Source organism: Sabethes cyaneus, chromosome 2, assembly GCF_943734655.1.
Source record: "Sabethes cyaneus chromosome 2, idSabCyanKW18_F2, whole genome shotgun sequence".
NCBI lineage: Eukaryota > Metazoa > Arthropoda > Insecta > Diptera > Culicidae > Sabethes > Sabethes cyaneus.
Genome location: NC_071354.1, coordinates 143,685,230 through 143,707,317, shown reverse-complemented (window position 1 = coordinate 143,707,317; position 22,088 = coordinate 143,685,230). Strand labels below are relative to the sequence as shown.

Here is a 22,088-nt window from a genome sequence, read left to right as displayed (position 1 = left end):
CGACACTCACCAGCTCCATCAGCTGTGGATAGAGCTTAGAACAGTAAAATACAAAAACAGTGACAGCAATAGAATAAGCGTCAGCAACAAGTTAGCAGACAGATGACTTTTAACTAATAAATTTTAAGTTAAGAGGGAGAGTTGAAATTTTGAATAAATTTTTTCGACGAAACTGAAACACACACGTAATCGGTTTTATATGACACAAGTGAGGAGGGAGGGTTGGTGCGAAAAAAGAGGGAGAGTTCGTCAAAAAAATAAGCTTGAAAATTGATAGGACGAATGCGATACAAATTCGAGAGGAAAACGTTTTTCCACGTACCGGTTTGTTATTCCTTTTCTGTTTCAGCATTTTCTCGTCATGAAATTCCGATGTGCCCAGCAGACACGAACGCTTCTCGATTCACAGTTCGTCCGTCGGAGTTGCTCAATGCGGTGTCTGTGAAATCATCGTCGGGGATTTTGCTGTCTGTCAAGAACCAATCGGGCAGTAATCGATTTTCGGTTGCTTGCAAGCGGACGGTTGTCTGTTATATTGGTGTGATGATTTTTACGAGTGAGTTGTGATGTTGTCTATCGATGGTAACTATTTACAGTGTTGAGGTTTTACCTCAAAAATGCTGAAACCGATCAACATGCGCGTATTTTTTTTTTTTTACTTCTAATGTGGTATACGATTTGCTTCAATGGAAATGAAAATTTTACGTTTTCGATCTGCTAGCGTTCTACTTCTTTCCCACCCGCTCGGAGAATAGAGTTTGGGAGAAAATTTAAATTCGAATGAACAACCGCGTAATAATATTAAAATGACAAACGTTTCGATTTATTTTTCTCCTAGTAATTAACTCCGAGGTGGAAGAAGCAAATTTATTCACATAAACAATCGTTTACAATTTGTTTTCGCACTAATTGGTTGACATCGCTGGGAAAATTGTAATGAAATAAATGCACACACATATGCAGCTTTAAAAAACAATCGCCGACATTTTATATTCCAATCTCCAAGCACAGAAATAACATTGAACTTTTCGTGCCCAGCATAAAAATGTAAGACACATCGATGGACAAACATTCATACGTTATTTTTCTTTTAATGATACACTGACCAGATCCAAAATTAATATACATACAGATGTGAAATAAAATGTAATAAAAGTAAATTTCATCTCTTCAATATCACACTTTTAAAAAGCTTCCATTTAAATTTGTTGTACAACGATTGAATAATATTCGGCTTTTGATCACACTAAACTTAACACTGAACTTCTTCCAAAACGGGAAACTTATTATCAACTTTGACTATTTATGGCATTTTGATGTGGGACCAGTTACACTCACACACAGATACATTTAATCGGATCTGGAAAAAAACGGAAAAGAGAAAAAACAAAAAGACAACAGTAAGAATACACTTGAGTTTACACTTTAGCTAATCGAATGGCAAATGCAAATTAAGCACGTTAACTAAGTTGCCTGATGCTAAAATCACTGTATAATTCTAACAATGTTTCAACTAGGAGAACTGAATTTCTACGCTATTAAACATATAAAAAGTGAAAACTAACTTAATGATATTTTGGTGCACAACAAACTGTGAAGCTTGAAACAAAACTATACAAACTACGACATGGAGTGTACAAATAAATTACGGGCGATATACAAGAAAATCTATTAATAAAGTGCAATATTTAACTACATTGATTTATATGTAAATATGGAATGGGTTACATTGCAAAGGAATTTAGAACATCTTTGTAAAAAACTGCAATCGTATTAATTTCAACAAGTGGCACATAAAAAAAAATCAAATAGAATATGTCGACGGTAAATGTATTTTTTCAAATTATCACTTTTGGTGGAAAAGGTTTTTCGTGTTATTTTTTAATTAATGACAAGCTCCAATGAACAATTATATAATAAACTCACGCAAACCTCCGATTTTTTTCTATAAATTGTGTCCTAGTCATTTCTCCGTCAGAGCTGGGAAACATTCATGGCTGGCAAACGTTTTGAAAGAATACCAAAATTAGCCCACGGTTAGATTATAATACAATGTTCACAACATGGAAAGCAGATAGGTCAAATAAGCACACTCCATAACGAGAAACACAACTCGCTATTTGCATTATAGCTAATCATGTTATAATAATCTGACCACAAAATACATCAGGAGACAGTCAAGATGTGGATTCGATATAATCCTCTTCCACTGGGAAAATGTGACGCAGATGCCTAATTAGGCTAACGATTAGCAACATTGTTTGGAAAATTCATTTATTTTTATATCTATACTTGGATAGCGTATTTAAATAATTTGTTCAAAGGCACCGCATAAGAGCGGATGTAGCCTGTTTAAACGAACCCGAAACTGTCGAGAGAGCCAGAGCAGAATGGTCCAAAGGTCGAAAGCCATGTTAGAACAAATGTTACACTTATAGTTTCACTCCATGCAACCTTCTAAGTGTGACTTTCTTATTGTACGATCTTTAGTGTTTCGAGAAAGTTTCAGGTTCAGCAATGACGGCGGTCCCGCCACTTGCCATGGGTCGATTTGGTCGGAAAAAGAAATAAATGTTAATCCAGCACCTGTTGCTACTAAAGACCGACGATTTGCCTGCATCTTTCGAAGCGAATTTTGTTATTGAAGCAGCAAACCCGCTGGGTTAGAGTACATTTTCAAATATTCGACTGTTTCCTCGAGAAGCATAAAAAGTATTACAGTAGGATTTCGAATTTGGCAACAAATGCGTGTCGTCTATGTTGTCAAAATCTAACCATGCCAAATTCAAAATCCCACTGTATATAATAATTATATTATATAATGGCGATTTTTTGATAAAATCCAACATGGTGGCTAAATCCAAGATGGCCACCAACTTTTTTTTCATTTAATTTGAAAGCCCTATCCTTCCTCTTTACGAAATAATGTCATTTCTCAGTTTATTTCATAGCAAATTTGACAATATCACAATAATTCTATGAAATATGTGAACCTTAGTACAGATAGCTGTTGTTCTATTTAGTTAATGCCAATGCACACCTAATTTTATGAATGTTTCGTGTAGTATTTTTACTCAGCTTTCTAACGATGGCCTTCAAATAAAAATCAGTTAAATGGCGAACGACGAAAAGGACGATTTTTTGATGATATCGAATATGGCGACAAAATTAAAGATAGCCGCTAAAATATTATTACTCCTTTTCTACTTCTTTACAGAACCGTTGTTGGTTGCTTCAATACAAATTTAGAAAATATCACATTATATGGATCTCATGGTTTCTTAAAACTTCCACATTTTTTTACATAGGGTGGAACAATTTTAGTGAATTTACATAAGCTTCCAGCCAATCACGTTTGAGCATTTTCGGGCATGAAATCGATACTACCAATGCATTCATTTGGTAGATGTGAGTGTAAAATCCATCGTTGTTATAACCTTTTAGTCTGCTTATGGCCATTTTAATGAATACTAGCTGACCCGATAAACTTCGTATTGCCACAACTGTGTTGTACAGAAGTCGTAAAGCTCGGATGACCTTTATCACAATCTCGAGTGTTGCAAGTTTCTGGGGAGCTCAACCTTCGATGATTCATTTTAGCAGTTCCGTAACTATGAAAGCATGGGAAGTTTAACATACAAATTTGGAATTTTTCCTCACAGTAGAGTAGAAAACAACCCCTCCGTTGCTTAGCCAGATAAAATAAAGCGAAAAGCACTTAAATATTCGCAGTGAGCGTATAACATTTTGCCGAATACCATTTCGCGAAAAACCCTACGCGTTCCATGTACCATTTCACGGAAAATCTTTTCATGGAAAGTACCATTTCGCAGGGTAGAACCTCTTCTTACTCGATGTCGCTCATTCGGACCAAACTGAAGGAAAGTAATAGAGGTCAGTAGACCTAGGAAAATAAATAAACCTAGATAGAGGTGATCTCTGCGAGGGGCTGCCCCCCGCAGTGGCCGGTACTTCCGACGGCGGGTCGTCGGCAACACTCACGGCCTGCGGCCGTCTCGCCCTGAATCATCTAGTGTTACTATTGATGTTTTTTGATGGTCTTGTTATTGACTAATGTTTTATGAATGAGTCTAAAATGTCTGTTTTATTTGTATCCTTATCCCCCTCACAAGGTTGAGGGGTCTCAAACCATCATAAAAAACCCCTCGCATGCCAAATTTTGATGCAGTTGCTTGATTAGTTCTAGAGTTATGAGGAAATTAGTATGGGGGGCCCACCTCCTAAAAAGGAAAGGGTCCTAATTCATCATAGAAAAAATTCTTGCCTCCAAAAACCCACACATGCCAAGTTTGGTTCCATTTGATTGATTATTTCTCGAGTTATGAGGAAATTTGAATTTCATTTGTATAGGAGCCCCCCTCCTAAAGTGGGGAGAGATCGTAATTCACCATAGAAAAAATTCTCGCCTCCAAAAACCTTCACTTGTCAAATTTGGTTTCATTTGCTTGATTAGTTCTCGAGTTATAAGGAAATTTGTATCTCATTTGTATGGGAGCCCCCATACAAGTTATGGAGGTCATAATTACCCTCCTAAAAAGGGACTTACTTACTTACTTAGTCCTAAGACAAAGCCTGTTGAACAAAGTTTCTCCATGTACATCGATTGAAGAATACCGCTCTCCAATTCCTCGGACACTAAGTACTGTCCACCAGATCTCGCTCCACCAGATCTAACCATCTTGTTCGCTGCGCTCCTGGTCGTCTTGTTCCTACCGGATTTGAGACGAACACCATCTTTGCAGGGTAGTTGTCCGGCATTCTTGCAACATGCTCTGCCCATCGTATCCGTCCAGCTTTAGCCACCTTCTGGATACTGGGTTCGCCATAGAGCTGTGCGAGTTCATGCTTCATCCTCCGCCTCCATACTCCATTCTCCTGTACGCCGCCGAAGATAGTTCTTAGCACTCGTCGTTCGAAAACTTTGTGCACTAGCAGGTCCTCCTCGAGCATCGTCCATGTTTCATGCCAGTAGAGAACAACCGGTCCAATAAGCGTCTTGTACAGGGTGCACTTTGTACGGGGACTTAGTCTGCTCGACCGCAATTACTTGTGAAGCCCATAGTAAGCACAACTTCTGCTAATAATCCGCCTCCGAATCTCATAGCTGGTATCATTGTCCGCCGTTACCAATGAGCTAAGGTAGACAAATTCGTCGACTACCTCAAACTCATCGCCGTCGATCAATATACTACTGCCCAAGCGGCGTCGGTCGGCCTCGGTTCCACTGGCCAGCATGTACTTTGTTTTAGACCCTTAACCCAATCTTTTCTGTTTCGCGCTTTAGTCTGGTGTACTGTTTAGCCACCACCACAGATATTCTGCCAATAATATCCACGTCATCGGCTAAGCAGACAAATTGATTAGATTTGTTGAAAATCGTGTGTGATTCGAATGAACTTGACAATCCACCCGAAATCCGAACACAGCACTGTATACCATCCATCGTAGATTTAATCAGTTTGATGAGCTTCCTGAGGAAGCTGTTCTGGTCCATAATTTTCCATAGCTCTCTCCAGTCGATGGTATCATATGCGGCTTTGAAGTCAACGAATAAATGGTGCGTTGGAACGGCCCTTTTGGAGGATCTGGCACAATGTAATATTTGATCCGCTGTTGACCGACCTTCGACGAAGCCGGCTTGATAAGTTCCCACAAATCTGTTCGCAATTGGTGATTGTCGGCGAAAAATGATTTGGGACAGCACCTTATAGGCGACATTGAGAACGGCGATCGCTTGATAGTTCTCACAGTCCAACTTGTCGCCCTTTTTTAGATCGGCAGATAACCCCATCCTTCCACTCCTCCGGTAACTGTTCCGTATCCCAAATTCTAACAATTAGCCGATGCATACAAACGGGTTTCATTTTAATTAGCTCCGCTCCGATGCCATCCTTCCCAGCTGACGGGATCCATTCAGTTTCAGGTAGAACTTTCGCGTTTCCTGAGAACGATGCAGCCGCTTCCAGTCGACCACGTCGTTTGTGATTCCCTCCTTCGTTCCTACACATATCAGGTTTCGGTGTGTAAAACTGGCGTGTGTCATTAGTTCAGAATAGTTGTTCTAATTTTTCATGATCTCTATCCTTATTCTGGCGTTTTTTACTCCTTTAAATCGTAGTCAACTGGTTTCGGGGATCTTCACCTAGGGGTGTTGGTTGTCTTACTAGGGCTATCTTAGCTTCAGCGCCGAGGCACCAAGTATTTTAGTCCAACCGCCCGCACCGAATCAGACGCTGTCGTGACCCGCTCCTAACCTGGAGTTGTAACTCACGTTAAGGTGTGCAACACAAAAATATTCCAATTCCTCGAATAATGATATTGTATTCTTGCTAAACAATCAAAATTATTATCGCATACTCAGCAACCTATTATTCATGCTTATCAGAAAATCATTAGTTTTCGTGTCCTTTAAAACACTTACCTATATTAAAAGTGATTAGCATTTTACCATAATTTCGATAGACGAGCTATTTTATATCTCTCTAACATGCATGCATACATGCATTGCTAGTATCAAAGCCAAAGGACGTTAAATTCGTAATCTCATTCTCGATCTATTTCGTTTGCATAAATAAGTTCTACAAAAAAGTCTTGGAAAACTTAAATCTAGAAAATGAAAAATCCAAGAAAAATTATAAAATCAAAAGTGTGCAAACCTTCAGAAAATTGTTGTTAGAGATTGGATTATTTCGGTTCCTTTGACTATTCTTTTGGTTATATTCCAAGTAATCTACTAAAATTACATATAGCTTTAATGATAGGTTCGTATTTGGAATTAGCTAAATATAAATAATCAGAGTCAATAATTGTAAAGAGCACTTCTCAGTTTTACATTTGGTATTTATCTATAACAAAGTGTGCAATAATTCTCAATCTTTACAATTTACAAACAAATAATTACAAATGTATAGGAATTCCACCTTTATTATAACCTTCCAAAATTTAATTACTGTACCGCTAATATGTTTGCTTTAACGTTTGCGAAAACATTAAACACATTATATGTAACGAACATTAAATCTTTCCTTAGTAATGTTTTGTCATAAACATTCAAATAAAAGTTAAAATATCAATCTAAACAAAGATAAACAAATCCTTTTATTGAATGTAAATCAAGCTTAGGGGAGCAACATGCTGTAAAACTTCGTATGTGCAAAGATTCATCACAATCTGAGTAAGTCTTTTCTTTACATTTATCAATATGGCGTGAAATTGCTCAATTGTATCATTTCTCGAAACCTGACTACGATCTTCCGGTGGCAATTTTCCACACCAACAATTCCACAGAGACGCTTTTCGTCTCCGCTAGCAGATTATTATTTTTCCAAGCTGTCTTCCTTATAGACATAAGCAGATACAATACTAGGTAAATGGGATACATTCGGAATGCTTCACCTTCTGTTTCCGTTTAGGAAGAGTCCATTCGGTTATCGTTCAACCAACAGATTGTCAAATATTTCGAACTGAATCGAAGTGTAATAGCATTTTCGATGTTTTCTGTGTGTGGGAAAGTGGGTTGTTTTATATTGGAAGTTTTGTTACACGCCAATATTGGTCACTTGGCAAGTGCTTTGTCCAGTTGTGACTGAAAGTAAATTGATTTCACACGCTGAAAAACAACACCGCAGTCCACAGACGATGTTGCAAGATATGTACGAACCATTTGGCACCTTCAAATATGAAATTTGCCCGAAAATCCGAAACAAAAATATAAAAAGCGTCCAATCGTTATAAAGCTTAGACTTATTAGTTATGAAACCGAATACATATTATGACACTAAAAATTAAAATGCCTTCACTATGAAAAGTAGGCAGAACGCGACTCGTAGCAGACTCGTCGGCAGAACGCGATGTGCTGTATAAAAGTTTTTGAGTTAATATAAATAATCTGCTACATTTTTCAAAGTTTAATAACTTCAAGGCGTACGTACGAAGTATCTAACACCCTGTTGCTGTAGAAGAGCAGAATATGATTAAAGAAGCCAGATCAGGCAAAAGGTTCTAGAATTACACAAAGGTTTTTTCATATACTTTTTATTTCCTAAGGATTCGTTCTGTCCGCTTTGCATGTTTCACGTTAAATTTTAACGCATTTTTATAGCGGTACGTAGCCCCTGCCCTGCATGGAAAATCTTTAGCATTGATAAATATAGAAAACAACGTGGGGAATCTAATATTGACAAGATGTTTGGAGTGTCAAAAAAAAAAGATGGTAAAGATATAAGACTAATAGGATTTGTGTTGAAAGAACAGACGTTCTTTTATTGGGGTTTCTGCTGCTCTATGAATAGAGACTTCAAGTAGAAAGTCCTTTACTGAAACGAAGACGCAAACAGTAAACCTAAAGCTGATAACGCTTTCATTGAGGTACACCTACTGCAGAAATCGATATAGGGTAATTTGCCAAACATTGGACGCTTCCTTTGATTGGGCTGTACCCAATAAAAGAAAGATTCCAGAAAAAATTCACGTTTAATTACCATCAAAAAGTACAATCTACTTACTTTGCACAGTTATTTTTGCGACACTATCACACAGTCATTTGATCAAAAAGGAAAATATGGCTAAGGCGTACGACCATTAGGTAGTGAAATAGGCATAGAGTCACTGGCACTTCACCCTTACATTTGTGCTGTTTAAAGCTAAACATCAGAGGAAATGCAACATCATTCGACTTTCTAAATTATTAATTTGCCATGTATTCAGATAATTATTGTAAATCATTAGTATTGGTTGATAGGTAGTTTAACAATATTTGAAATTACCAACAATTATGGAATATTTTAGTTTTGGTACTTCAGCCAAATACTTCAATTTTGGTAAAATGAATTTGCAAAGTACTTCATCCACTCTGTTATATAAAATCAGAAACATTCTCATGATAAAATCCACGAATTTACAGTGCAAATTGCACTTCATTATGGCGGAAACATTCTTTATCCTCATCATAGACAGAAATCGTTCCGTTATGGAAATTCATTGAACCGTACAAAAATGCAAATTAATGGAATGATTTCCTAGGAAACCGACCTACGTACCAGTGTATGTCGTTCGATCAATCCACCTCTCCACCTATAGCCAGGACGGTACTCTTTGAACTCAACTGTACTGTAAAAATCAATTTCCTTTCGACGATTTTCAATATCCCATTCATCTTCAAGTGCTACCGATCAAACTGTTTTGCATGACAGTTGCCTGCCTACTAGGTAGGTTACTATATTTTGCTGCGTTGAGGCCATCTCGCGAGTCTCGTTAATAATTGCTGATGGTTGAAGCTTTTGTTTTTGAATTTTTACAGTAGTCCCCGAATAAGCCGGGGGTGGTGCTATCCAGCTTTCCATGAGCGATAATGGCAATTATTGGGCACAAGTGGGCACAACCTTTTGACATTCATTGCAGGAGCGTCCTGCAATAAAACTGTATTATGTTCCTCTGATCTGCAAAATTGAACAATGTTTATATTTTTACACTCGACTAAAAACAACCATGGATGTTTCCATAGTTCCCGTGCAGGAGCGAAGAGCAAAATAGATATAAAAACAATACCAAACTGTGTAATAATGGTTGAATAGATATGGAGATACATTGATAACACATTTTTTTATTGAGTAGATATTTAAAACAGTGGTTGTAAGATGAGTTTAATAACTGATTTAGTTATCATATCTTATTTTGGCCTTAAAATGACATTCGATATATTTCATACAATTTTTTTATTGATTAAAGAGATTTTAGATTATAAATATTTTATAAAATGATTTTTTAATGTCTCATATACTACTGCATTTGTTATTCAATACCTTAATAATAGTAAAATATGTTATTCTAAACTCTGAATACAGCCATGTTATTGCTTTGTTATTCAAATAACAAAAGTAGTTATTCTTTTGGCCTTAAAGGAGTAAAATTTTGATATTATTTTTTGTTATTTTACCAACTATGTCAGCCAAACCAAGACCAAATTTTGATATGAGTTATTCGATTTCGAATAACACATTTTGATATTATTTTGCTCTTCGCTCCTGCTCGGGTACTCCGTCAGGGCGAACTCGACGCTCCTGCAATGAATGTCAAAAGATTGTGCCCACTTGTGCTTAATAACTGCCATCATCGCTCGTGGAAAGCTGGATACGTCCACGGCGATTTCCTAGTTGCCCGTTAAGCAATAAATTTTTGCTTTTGCGAGTCAAAACACACTTAAAACCATAATAAAACTGTTAAAAAGGCAAATTTATTGTGGTTGCTTATATTACCACGATAAAACTAGTTGACTACATCACGTCCCTTATAAACTTACCATAAGTGTGGCATAGCAATACAATATGGCGCACCAATCAAAATTGATCTGATTACGGTTGCTTGTCAAACTGCAGTAAATCTGTTAGTTTTCTAGAGCTATTCAAACGGTAACATCCTGACTTACTCAAATTTATTGCTGCTGTTATGAAGAATATTAGAATTCAACACCGGAATCAGATTTTTTATACGAGGCCATACTACCATATTCTAATATTTTGTTTTAACTCATTAACAAAAATTCATAAAAATAAAGTGTTTTGCAGATAGGAAGTTATTATCAATCGGTTTTCCTGTCATAGGAAGCAACTACAATGATTTACCCAAAAATGAAGATTGACTAACTGAATATATTTATTTTGTTAAAACTATCAGTTTTCAAAAATTGCAAAATTTTATCCGCCTATCATATAAATAGGCCATGTGTTCCGGCATCCTCACGACGTGTCCGGCCCACAAGAGCCTACCGACTTTTGACAGATCTACGAGATGAATCTCTCTAAGCAGTAGGTAGGAGTCTAAGGTAGGAGTCAAAATGACTACTTGTCAAGCATAGCTACCAATACCCCCCCCCTTCCTTTCCGCTCTTCCCCACCTTCACAAAAAAAAAATTTTTTTTCATTTCTTTCCCTACCGTCCCTTCATCAATTGTAGAACCATCGTTTCAAAAACAAAATATTAATATACATGTATGACCGCATTTCAAGGTCAAGACTAAAAACTTGAGATTAGTCTATTACATAGGAACGGGGCCTTCCCTCGAAAACCCGCGCCGAGAAACGCGGCTAACACAAGCTGACAGACGAACAACGTCACGTGCAGTACCTTGCAAGTCGTAAGGGCCGGCATAGTGTCGTCGTCCTGAAAGTAAACAGTAGTTAGATTAAAAACTTCTCGCTCGGTGGTAATCTGCAATTGATGCAGGAAGCGGCACAATATGTGTCGATAACCCAACCTAACGCGTTGCTATCCTTGAGAAGTGGATTTTGCGGTCTCCTTTTGTCCAGCGCCTCTATGGTTCAAAGGTACAAGTACCAGCGAACCACATGCCCTGGCGGGTGTTGTGGGTTCGAATCCGGTTGTAATCTCAGATTACAGCTTGGTTCGACTCATGCACCTTCCAGTATTGGTCAAAATGACTACTTGTCAAGCATAGCTACCAATACCCCCCCCCCTTCCTTTCCGCTCTTCCCCACCTTCACCAAAAAAATTTTCATTTCTTTCCCTACCGTCCCTTCATCAATTGTAGAACCATCGTTTCAAAAACAAAATATTAATATATATGTATGACCGCATTTCAAGGTCAAGACTAAAAACTTGAGATTAGTCTCTAAGCAGTGCCTTAGCTCGTGATTCATACGCCTCCATAACTCTTTTAGTTTGTATCGTTCGCAAATATCGTCTGCAGCATCTTTTGCTCGAACACGGCAACGGCGCGTATGCCCGTCGTAAGCAACGTCACGGCTTCAAGTCCTTAAAGAGCTTCCGGACCAATTAAGGTTTTGTACATCGTCAGCTTCGTACGGCGGCGTATGCTTCTTAATCGTAGCGTTTTGCGAAAGAAAAAAAGGCGTGATTTCCAAGTTGAATGTGCCGCTGGACCTTTTTACTAGCGTTGATGTCTATGGTCACAAGCGATCCCAAATTCACGAACTCATCTACCACTTCTAGTTTTTCACCGTCACGGTTACCGTCCAAGGGCGGTACGCAAATGTTTCCTTTGAACCTTTTCCTTTCATGTGTTTGGTGCTTGACGCATTTATTTTTAGCCCAATCCTCCTAGATTCCGCTTTCAGTCTAGCGTAGATTGCCTCCGCTATCGCAAAGTTCCTGGCTGTGATATCAAAGTCATCTGCGACGCCTAGGAGTTGGATACCCTTGGTGAAAATCGTGCCTCTTGTTTCGATGCCCACTCGGATCACCCCCTCAAGAGCCGTTTACCAGTCTTTACCAGTGTTTTGCCGCGATAGTCGTAGTAGTCAAGCCGCCTACCCTTTTTGTAGATGGGATAAACCATTCCGTCTACCTATTGCTCCGGTAGCTTCTACTCCTCCCAAATTATAGAAATCACCATGTGTAGTAATCGTTACCGTTACCAATTTCTTGGTCATGTTTATAAATCTCTGCCGGTAGACAGCCCTTACTTGCCGCTTTGTTGGTCTTCAGCAACCCGATTTCTCGTTTATTTCTTAGAGATTGTGTGCAGAGACGTTACTGCCTTTCATGGCCACTCCTAGGTTAACTTCCGTTTCACCTCCTTCTGCAACTTCGCCATTGAAGTGTTCATCGAGGAACTGCTTCCACCTGTCGACTACCTGTCGGCGCTCGTCTGTGATCAAATTCCTTCCCTCTTCCCTACATATGTCAGATTTTGGTGTGTAGCCCTTACGAATTTGGTTCACCTTCTCGTAAAACTTGCGCACGTCATTAGCTCGGAATAGTTGTTCTAATTCTTCACGATCTCTATCCTTCTTTTGGCGATTTTTACTCCTTAGGATCGTGATCCACTGGTTCCTTGCTCGTCTGTATTAGACCAAATACTCCCTAGTGGCAATGCTGAAATACTTTTACCAAGCATTTTCTTTTTCTCTCCACCGCTTGTTGACACCTTCTTTCAAACCAATTATATTGTATACTCTAGGCTCTTCACATAACGCAGGGGTAGCGGCTTCTCCGATGATCGAGGGTATTCTGCCCCAATCGACTTCCAGTTTAAAAGCGCTTAACTCCTCGAAAGACGGCAGTGTCTCATTCATTATTTGCGCGTAGTTCTCTGCAGATTGATGGTTATCCTGCTGCTAAGAACCAGCTATCTAGAAGAGCGTGGTCTATCTTGTTCATTGTACATTGGTCAGGTGATCTCCAAGTGGTTTAGGGATATCTTTGCGAGGGAAAAAGGTTCTTCTGATTACCAGGCGTAGGAAAGTTGCGAAGTTTACACATTGTTGGCCGTTATCAATCGTGTCGATGTGCAGGCTATGGACTACTATCACCTGTCTATACATTTCTATCCTACCGAAATGGGGTTTATATCCCCGTTGACGGTCTCTCGTGGCGACCCAGTCAGCGTTTTCATATGTATAATTAGATTGCAAATAAGAGTTACGTACTGATATGTATTCAACAAAATCGTATTCGACGCGCAAAAGTCGCTCCGTACCATTTATGAGGCGATATACGCACTGAGGAGTAATTTTGAGCGATACACTTACATAGGTATTTCAATGCGATAAGATCCGATTAAGCGCAACCAGCTGCATGCAGCTATACGAATTTGTGCAGAAAATCGTATGTTTGTCAGTTACTAGCATTATAAACGATAGAATATCAACTTGAGCGCGCTTTATTAGGCTTTATTTACGAATCCGAATTTATTAAGAGATATTTACGATAGCTTTCGTACATTGGTTTACGAGTTGGTGCTGGCTGGGGAGCAGCTGTCGTCGTACGTCGAGTCTTCCTTCATGCGAGCAGTGCTGTTGATGCTGTAATTGAAGAAACGACCATTTATCCTCAATAGACACATATTCTTGTTGGGCTGCTTCCAATCTATCAGTCGATCTATCTGCTTTCTACCCAACACTACAAATCCCGCTCCCAGTTCATTGGCAGTAGAATACCTGCAGAGAATACGCCGAATTTACGAGGTTCAAGCCACCTTCATAGCGATCTGCAGATCCAAGTGCCGAGTTTCCATTCCTCGTCCGTGTGTCGTTGCCTAGCTTGATGCCGAATATTCCGATCCGTATTTGCTTTGTGGTTTGATTTAGTTAGGTTGCCTTACTAGGGCCACGCTACCGGATCTCATGAGGGGGTTGCCTTTCAGGTGTAATGCCGAAACAACACAGCGCTCCATCAAGTCGACTACACCGGGACTGACCCCTCGTAATCAAGATTGTATACAAAGGATATTCACACCTATTGATGCAAAACTCCCCTGGGGGCAGGTGAGCCTTGTTCTGCCAAGCCGGCGGACATGGACAAATAAGTAGGTAAAAGTACTAACCTCAATTCTAAGTTCAAAACGGTCTACATTGTAGTTTTTTTCACGTAAAATGATAAACCACCAGACGTTCAACAGTCATCCCTATTCTGAAAATAGTCCATATTGCAGACTTTTCCATACCTACAATACCTTTCAGCAACTTGAATTTCAAAATGATGCCCGTCTCAATTTTTACTAATAAGTGGTAACTTAACTAAATAATCACAAATTGGAGCGTAATTAATGACACAAAATTCAAAAGACTGCAAAAAATCTTTCTAGTCACACAACACATGACAGTTGACTTAACTGTGAAAGTTTTGATAATATACTAGGAACTAGCATTAAGCGAGACATATTTAGGATGCCATTTAATGGATATTTTCATTGGTCGACGGAAATTTGAAACAGCTTCATACCATTATAGAAAGGATATAATGAAATATATGTTATGGAAATTGTGATGAAAGCCATTCCATGGGTAATAGTTCCCTAAAGCCATCATAATGGATCTTCAAACAAGCTTTAACGGTCACATTGGCAGACATTCAGGAAGGCAGATCATTTTCGCGATGTTAAACTAAAAGGCCAGTACAAGGAATGCTAATAAAAAAATAGCTCGTATTTATATAACTTCCATTATTTTAATGTTCGCCTTCGTTCTGGTGCAGTAGCTTACAAGTCCCTTGGCATTCTATTTCTGCCTCGTCAGCAGTGCAATTCGTATCCTAACAATAGGGAGGGAGGAGGCTACGCAGGATTTAAAGCATAAGTAGGGAGAAAATCCATCCATCGTTAGCGTCCTTAAACGATGCATTACCTTTTCTCCCCGTCATGTCCCCACAGCACAGTAGCGAATACGAAAGGATTATCGATTCAAAACAGGTCAGATCGGAGTTTGGAGGACCGGCCGGTGCGTGGGGCCGAGTGTACGCAACAATATAGCTGGTCGCTATTCGAGACACGACATGTGTGACATTCTTGAACATCGATGATGTTCTGTCAAGGGATTAATTTCTCATGCTAGCGCTGTGCTAGCGACCGTGACGAACGCCGATGAAGCACACATAAATACAGTCAATCAGCACGGTGAGTATGCAAAAGGCTGCCCTGCCTCTGGCAGCGCAGCTCATGATGACATGATAAGGATGCGAACGACCGTGATTAGAGATGAAGAGTGCTTTGGGACTAGCAGACGATATACCGGTAACCAGTGAGTTTCGCCAATTGAAGATTAGATTGCAACGGAAAAACTATTTCAAGAAAATATTGCACATATCCTTAGAGTCAGTACCTGTTTGAGTTACCTGAAAATTTATAGATTGCAATAAATCTCGACTAGAAAAGTGGTTCCAGCGAATCACAAACTTTAAATCATGACTGGCTGAACCGACATCGACCCACGAATTGCGGTGGTACGGATTGTATGCCATAGATTCGAACAATTTCAAACTAGTTATTTTGAACACATAGGTATATTCATAGAAGGATCCAAAAAAAAATATTCATTGTCAAATATAGTTTGAAGAAAAACAAGAAGATGACAACAAAGATTTGTTTTAAAAACTCTCGTACACTAAACACAAATAGCTGCTTTACTCTCGGTAACAAGAATGCGATAAAATGCAATGGAATTGCAAAAATACAAAGCCGTTGCAATCCATTGGTGATGCATCTTGTGAATGGAAGCAATGTAGAAAGTACACTCGAGCACCTGTGAACTTCTGCTAGTGACAATGATTGGTCTTCTCTGTTTGCTTCCAAACTCGGTCTCGACGGATTAACTCAATCTGTCTGCAAAATTCACCTTTATCGAGCCAGTTTTCCAATTAAGTTAGACAAGATGGCTTTGGAAGCGTACCGTGCTTTGTAATATTTTATCTAACTGAGTGCACTGGTTTTGGTTCCGGTTTCCCGTCATGCGGAATTTATTGCTTCAAAGTTTGCTCTCATTGTCCAACAACTGTCAGCAAATGTCAACCAAAACTGTTAATAAATTCTGTAGCAGGAAGTTTACCTGGATGCTACTTTTATATATATGAACTGTATCGTGCTCAAAACTTGATTCAAAACATGCTTTGTGTGAAACTAAGGAATGTAGCTAAACTCAAATTATATTATACTTATTCTGAAGATTAGTCTAGGTCAATGATCAAGCGATAGCTTGATCATATTTATTTGCCACACCCAGGGGAAAACCGATGGTTTCACCCACGTTGAAAAGCTCGCTTTCCATTAGCAGCCATCTATGCAGAAAAGCTAATCAAATTTTATCGGCATCATGCGTTTGCGGAGAAAATCCGAAGGGAATTTACGCAAAGCAACGGAATCCTAAGATCCTGTGCTGGGACCCAAAATGACTGGCTTGATACCATTACTCATGATATTCGAAGGCTAATCACATAGAATGGAAACGAACAAAGAGGAGAACGTCTGATGCGAATGAATTCATAATTCTATTACAGATTACCATTGCATGATATTCAATTGATGAGGGAAAATATGACGAATAATCAATCAGCATCTCCCGGCTGAACGGCAATACGAGACGCCGAGTCGATATCGAAATCGGATATGGACTTTCACTATGTAGTGAATTTTTTGCTAAATAATAGTGATGGATACTGGTGCCATCCGTCGCTTGAATATTAAATTTCATTCGTACTCAAGTGAAGCTTTCAATACAATCAAACATAATATTAAGCATTATCTCATGCTCCATTGAGTGTGGTGGAAACAAATGGGATTCAATGTTTCAACTTTAAACAGAGCTTTCGTTAGGTTGCTAGAATGTTTTACAGGACCAGCTTAATTATAATTATTTTACTACCAAAGAAACTTCAAACTGATTTCTCGCTTTGTAACGATTTGTATTCCAATGTGAAATATTGATTCCTCAAACCATTTTTCATTCAGATGAATATTAAGGAATCTTAAAACCAGTCAGGATTAATCATTATGAATCTAACAACTCGAGTATAAAACCATATTGTTGTCGCTTGTTTGCAGACCATTCCAACAAAGCATTCATATTGTAGCGATTTCGTTTGCCCTAAGGCATTTCGCTGTCCGAAGGGAATTAAAATTCAGTCGAGCAAAATGTTGAAACTGTTTTCGAATGTAGAAGTAGCTATACCGTTTTACGTTTAAATTATGAAGTAATTTTCACATTGAGACGGCCATGCTAAAACAATGCCAAAATATGCACAATTTTATGAGCATCACACAAAGGAGGAGCTTATATGTTGGATAGCAGCCCAATAAAATAAAAAAAAAAATATGGACAGAAGTTTCATTTTATTAGCTTCGTTATGCATAGATACTGTTCACAAAATTAATTCATCAGTCAAAAATATTTACAAATCCAAGTATAATTACGAGTTTTAGTTGATTTTATTGAAATCGAAGTTTGAAAGAAACGTGTAAGAATTAGGTATATAACATATAGTTATAACTATAAGGTTATTCAGCCTTAAAGTCTATTACAAGTAGCAGACCATGCTTTTTATCGGCAAATATTTAGCTGATAAAACAGAAGTTCCAGTTTATGATCTTTCAAACATTACTCAATTTGTTTTGTTTGATTGAGACCTTGAAGTGGGGCTGAAATAAAATGTAACTTTTCAATACCTTTTTTAAGACCTCAAAAGGGACAGGGTGCAAGGCACATGGATGCGAGATAAAAAAAAACGTAGGAAATAGTCGTACAAACATCAGGCATAATGCATATAGCACATTATGGCAGGTAAATGGCTGGATAATGTGCGAAACAGACCCCATAGTGGTTTTAGCCTCTTATCCAGAAACTCCTATCTCTACCTCCTCGTGGTACCAACCGGAATACGAGCAACATTAGCGGAAATCAGATAGCAAGTACCGACGAGAGCGGAATGAGTTGACCACGATCCTGAGGAGGAAACAGCTGCAAAAGGAGATCGTGAGGAGCTAGAACAACTATTCCGGGCTAATGACACGCGCAAGTTTTACGAGAAGGTGAACAAAACTCGTAATGGTTACAAACCCGACATGTGAAGGGACGAGGGAGGGGATCTAATCACAAACGAGCGCGAGGTGGTAGACAAGGGGAAACAGTTCTTCGATGAGCATCTCAACGACGACATAACAGAAGGTGACGTAATGGAAGTTAATCTAACCGTGCCTATGAAACAATAACAGCGTGCCGGCTTCCGATCTCAAAAAGACCTGATGAGAAATCGGTAGACTAAAGAATAACTCCGGAAGCGCACTCGAGTCCTTTCAAATCGCGTAGAGAGTTGCGGCAAGGGGTGCACTGTCCTGTATGTTATTCAATTTTCAATTTGTTATTCAGGCATCGAAACGAAAGAAACGGTGGGTTAAAAATCAATGCGTCGAAAACGAAATATGTGGGAGGAAGAAGCTCCAACTGATTGCAAACGAGCGCGAAGTGGTCGACTGGAAGACGTAGTTCTTTGATGAACATCTCAATGATAAAGTTTCAAAAGGAGACGGAACGGAAATTAACCTAGTAACTCACATATAATACTGTCCAGCACATGATCTCCTAGAAGTCGAGCGAAAAATCGGGATTTTGAAGACTAACAAAGCCACCGCACCGGCAAGAACCGCCTACCAGCAGAGCTTTAGATCATTCGTGCCTGGTGACGAGAACCTGTCCTGGCGACAGATAAAAGCCATAGCGAGTAACCGTCAGCAGTTGTGATCTCTGATTTCATCTCTTTATTCTGCCGGACAGGCAGACATGGACACATAAGTAGGTAAGTGTTACGTCGGCTGTTACTGACATGACAAGGTTTCTAAGGGAACTATCAGGTGGGTTTCATGGGAACTCACGTCACTATGAACCAAACTTTTACCATCCGACAGGTCTTGCAAAATTGTCGGGAGTGCAAAGTGTCCACGTAAAGGGTGTCCCACATCAAAGTGCACCATGGAAGAAACGCTGAAGAAAATTACCTAATTGACCGATCAAACTTTCAAACTTTCGGACAATAAAATATAACCCGTTAGTCAGCCTGTACTACCATGTAGCAACCATGTACTTCGTTTTGGCGGTATTAATGGTAAGTCCCAATCTCGCAGCTTACCTTTTAAAGAGCCTGAAGGCCTCTTCCACTACTCTACGGTTGATTCCGATGATATCGACGTCATCCGCAAAACCAAGAAGCATGTGAGATTTCGTGATGATAGTTCCATTCCTTTCCACGTTTGCCCTTCGTAATGCACCTGCCAAGGCAATGTTGAATAGCAGGTTAGAGAGTGCATCCCCTTGCTTCAGTCCATCCAACGTCACGAAAGCAGCTGAGGTCTCACCCGCTATTCTAACGCATGATTTGGATCTGTCCAGCGTCGCACGAATCAGCGTAACTAGTTTCGTCGGGAAACCATGTTCTAGCATTATCTGCCACAGCTCATTTCGTTTAACTGAATCGTACACCGCTTTAAAGTCCACAAACAGATGGTGTGTCTGCAAGTTGTACTCCCGGAACTCGTCTAGCAACTGACGCACGGTAAACATCTGATCCGTCGTGGAGCGACCCTCACGAAAACCAGCTTGGTACTCGCCGACGAAGGGCTCCGCTAACGGTCTCAGTCTGCAGAACAGGATACGGGAAAGCACCTTGTGGTCAGAATTGAGCAATGTAATTCCTCGATAGTTTTTACACTCCATTCGATGGCTCTTTTTGAAAATTGGGCAAATGAGGCCATCCAACCACTCCTCCGGCATTTGTTCTTCCTTCCAGATCCTGACAATGATCCGGTGGATTGCTTCGTACAGCCGCTCGCTCCCCGCTTTTAGAAGTTCAGCCGGGATACCGTCCTTCCCAGCAGCCTTACCGTTTTTCAACTCACTGATTGCCTTCTTAACCTCCTCCTGTGTTGGTGGCTCCACAGCTTGACCATCGCTTACAATTTCTATCCTGTCCCTGCTGATCTCCGCATTTACCTCTCCATTCAATAGTGTTTGAAAGTGCTCCTTCCATCTGGCTGCTACCGCCGTTTTGTCGGTAAGCAGGTTGCCAGCACTATCATTGCACATCACAGGCATGGCAAAATTCCTGAATCTCACCGTTTTATAGAAACTCCGTGTGTCGTTGCTGGCGTATCGCTACTCTGCGCCGGCGAGTACGTGCTCCTCGTACTCGCGTTTCTTTAGACGATGGATTCTTTTTTCCGCAGCACTAGTCTCTCTGTATCTCTCTCTGTTTTGACGCATTGCCGCAATGAGCATGCGACTCCTGGCCTGGATCTTTTCATCTGTCACTCTCTGGCATTCGGCATCAAACCAGCTGTTACGCTGTCTTCCACGCGTCGTGCCTACCACCTCTCTCGCTGCTGTTTGGATGGCACCATGGATGTTCATCCACAGCCCAATTATATTTTTTTCTTCTTCTACCTACTGTTCTGCGATTCGCTGGTCAAGTTTTCTGGCGTACTCCACTGCTACGCCGTCTGCCGTTAACCGCTGGATGTTGAAACGCAGCGTCCTCTCAGTGCGAGCTTTCGCCGTGATCGACAGCCTTGCGCGAATCTTACTCACTACGAGATAGTAGTCAGAGTCGATATTTGGTCCACGAAAAGACCGTACATCGATAACATCCGAAAAGTGTCGACCGTCAATCAAGACATGATCGATCTGAGAGCTAGAGTCTCCATTTGGATGCCTCCAGGTGTGTTTCCGAACATTCTAACGTGGAAAGTAGGTGCTACAGATGGCCATCCCTCTGGCCGCGGCAAAATTTACGAGCCTCAGACCGTTATCATTGGTCGACAGATGCAGGCTATGTCTTCCAATAGCTGGACGGAAGAATTCCTCCCTTCCGATCTGCACGTTTGCATCTCCGATGATGATTTTCACGTCGTGTTTTGGGCACTCTTCATAGGTCCTCTCAAGCCTGTCGTAAAACTCGTCTTTGGCATCATCGGATTTATCATTTGTCGGTGCGTATAAGTTGTTTAGGTTATAGTTGAAGAATTTGCCCTTAATCCTCAACACGCATATACGGTCATCTACGGGCCTCCACCGGATAACTCGTTGCTTTTGTTTTCCCAACACTACGAAACCGACTCCATGTTCTGCTTTCTTACCGCCACTGTAGTAGATGTGGTACTTGAAAGAAGTGCCTGCAATAGGGTCTACTGCACGGAACTCCCTTTCTCCGGAATTTGGCCACCGAACAACCTGAATAGCAGTGATCTCCACTCCGAGTTGATGCAGCTCTCGAGCAAGCAAGCCAGCCCGTGCCGGTTCATGGAGAGTTCGGACATTCCAGGTACCAAATTTCCAATCGTTATCCCTTAATCGTTTCCTTGTCCCTTGCCGTGTCCTATACCGATTGTTCCGTCCTGAATTTCTGTGTTCGTTGTTCATGGTAATTGAGTTTTCGGTATACTACCTCACCGGGGTTGCGATACCTACATCCCGCTGGTCTGCCATCTTAGGTATAGCTTGCGGGATACAGCATTTTATATTCAGCCGCCCGTTACGAGTCAGACGCTGTGTGAGCCGCCCCTCACCTGGAGAACAGGCGCTCTAGTTTTCACCTCCTAGCTTAGCTGCTTCAGTAAGTACAGTAAGCTCTATTTACACTACTACAAACATGCGCGGCAGTTGCGCCTGAAACTCTTCTATCGTGTTGGCATAGCTAGTTTTTGGGTGACAACCACTTGCTTCTGGTGCTAGTATAAATGAACGTTTTAATGTACACTAGCTCCAGGAGCAAGCTGTGGTCACTGCAAAACTAGTAATCTTCAATGAGCCGGTATGTAGGCAATACCGACACGT

At 40.2% G+C, this 22,088-nt stretch overlaps 1 protein-coding gene across 5 annotated transcripts in view; it reads right to left on the bottom strand.

Moving 5' to 3' along the window:
• Positions 1-22,088, bottom strand: part of LOC128737958 (transient receptor potential cation channel trpm) — a 211,285-nt gene that overhangs the window by 171,501 nt on the left and 17,696 nt on the right. For 2 of the 5 annotated variants that reach the window (XM_053832744.1, XM_053832743.1), the window contains exon 1: positions 323-609. The exons of the other annotated variants lie outside the window; for them this stretch is intronic. The gene's annotated coding sequence lies outside the window, so the exon portion shown is untranslated. Of the gene's footprint in view, positions 1-322; positions 610-22,088 lie in introns of those variants that run through there. 5 annotated transcript variants of the gene reach the window in all.